Raw genomic sequence first — 1978 nt, forward strand, 5'->3', positions numbered from 1 at the left:
TATAACACCTTCATTTCATTTGCCCCCATACATTCGCTCAATGTCTTTGAGGTAATGGTTCTTCAGTTCCTTCCGTTTCAGCTTGAAAGCATCAGTTACCAAACCAGTTTCTGGAGTCCATGGTTCTGGGCTTAAGCAGATCTTGATGGGACTTTCAAATCGCTCCAATTTCATGGTAGTTGCAGCTTCTCTAATTTCTTTCAGTATTTCAGCTTCCATGTCAGGGTTATTGCAGATGTCAACCCAAGATCCTTCTATCCCTTTCTGTTGTGCTAAAAGACTCAGCCGGTTCTGATTTGGAACCACAAAACTGATCACATAGGACTGGTCACTTTTGGCAAAAGCACAGATGTTGTCAATTAGTGGACAGTTCTTCAAGGCAGCCTCGACTTTTCCAAGAGACACATATTCTCCTGCTTGTAGCTTCACCAGATCTTTCTTACGATCAATAATCTGCAAGCATCCATCAGGATGAAATTCTCCAATATCACCAGTGTAAAACCATCTTTGTCCATTTTCATCCACAGAATAGTCCTCTGCTGTTTTTTCTTCATTTTTAAAATATCCCATGGTGATATTCTGTCCACCAATTACAACTTCTCCTCTGGGGTTAGGCTTGTCATGAACTGTATAACCGCCTTCCTGCCAATCTTTCAGTTTAATTTCACAACAAATAAGAGGGGCTCCAACTCGGCCAGTAGTATAGTCAGTAGCTTCAGTAACTGTCCCAGCACCACATGTCTCAGTTAACCCGTAGCCCTGGCCAACTGGGCAGCAGAAGCAGACATTCATGAAACGTTGAGTCTGAGCAGACAGGGGTGCGCCGCCAGACAGCATCAGACGAATGTTCCCTCCTAGCAGAGCCTTCACCTTCTTAAACAGTATCAGATTGCAAAGAGGTGCATCATATCCTTTTTTAATCTGTTCTATTTTGTAAGCATATCCTATCTTGAATAGAGTTCTCTGAATATAGTTCATCTCTTGGACTTTGCTCATAACATTCTTATAAATTTGATCCATGATTTCCGGAACAGCAGCCATGAGTGTCGGCTTCAGGACAGTGTAATCTCCTTTGGTTCCTTTTTTAATTTTGCTGGACTGGTCTGAAAGTGTAAGTGGAGAAGAATAACCAATCCGACAGCCATAGGTGAAGCAAGATAACTCTGCTGTCAATTCCAGTACATGGGCCAGGGACAAGTAGCCAATGTAAGTGTCCTTTGGTCCCAGTCCAGGTATTCTTTCACACTGGCCTGTCATTCCAGCTATCAGGTTGCAATGATGTATCATTACGCCCTTTGGTAGACCGGTAGAACCACTGGTATACATTACGATAGCCAAGTCTGAAGGAGTTGGTCTATTTGGAGTGTTGCTTGCATTTTCTGGCTTGGAGCCCAACTCTTCTACCGATTGCATGCTGTGAATCTCAAATCCTTCAGGGTACTCAGCTTTATTGATAGTCTTATTGTCCACATAAATGATATGTTTTAACAGAGTTGACATTTAACAATGCAGTCTTAAGCTTGGTTTCTAGAAGCTCAACACTAGTAATCAGATAAGAAGCCTCAGATTCATTTAGCCCGTGAACTACTGCTTCTTCGCCAAGTGTGGCATATAATGTCACAAGAGGAAAGTTGTATCTAAAGCATGTCTGTGCCGAAATCAGCCATTCCGCCCTGGTCTCACAGAAAATGGCAATAGTGCTCTTTGCTTTCAGTCCCAGTGCAGTGAGTCCATGACCAAAGTTGTTCACTCTGCAGTTGACGTCAAGATAGTTCATCCACTTATAATTCCCAAGAATGACCTTCTTAAAAACTTTTCCATTTGACTGCACTTCATCTTCTTCACTTAGGAGTTCCCTGGTCCCAAGGCATTCCTTCTTTCCAAACTTGGACACAGTATGATCAAATAATTTATCCAGAGTGTCTGCTCCCGGGATGTCTATGACAGCTAGCGAGTCGAAGTGTGTGACAGCGCGATA

The 1978-nt window shown here is 42.8% G+C and overlaps 1 pseudogene across 1 annotated transcript; it reads right to left on the bottom strand.

Moving 5' to 3' along the window:
- LOC102876966 lies at positions 1 to 1972 on the bottom strand (annotated as a pseudogene). The gene has a single exon (XR_438869.1). The product of XR_438869.1 is annotated as a long-chain-fatty-acid--CoA ligase 4-like (transcript).
- Between the last annotated feature and the right edge of the window lie 6 nt (positions 1973 to 1978).

Source organism: Elephantulus edwardii, unplaced genomic scaffold (genome assembly GCF_000299155.1).
Source record: "Elephantulus edwardii isolate Elephantulus edwardi_28Jun2011 unplaced genomic scaffold, EleEdw1.0 scaffold00041, whole genome shotgun sequence".
NCBI lineage: Eukaryota > Metazoa > Chordata > Mammalia > Macroscelidea > Macroscelididae > Elephantulus > Elephantulus edwardii.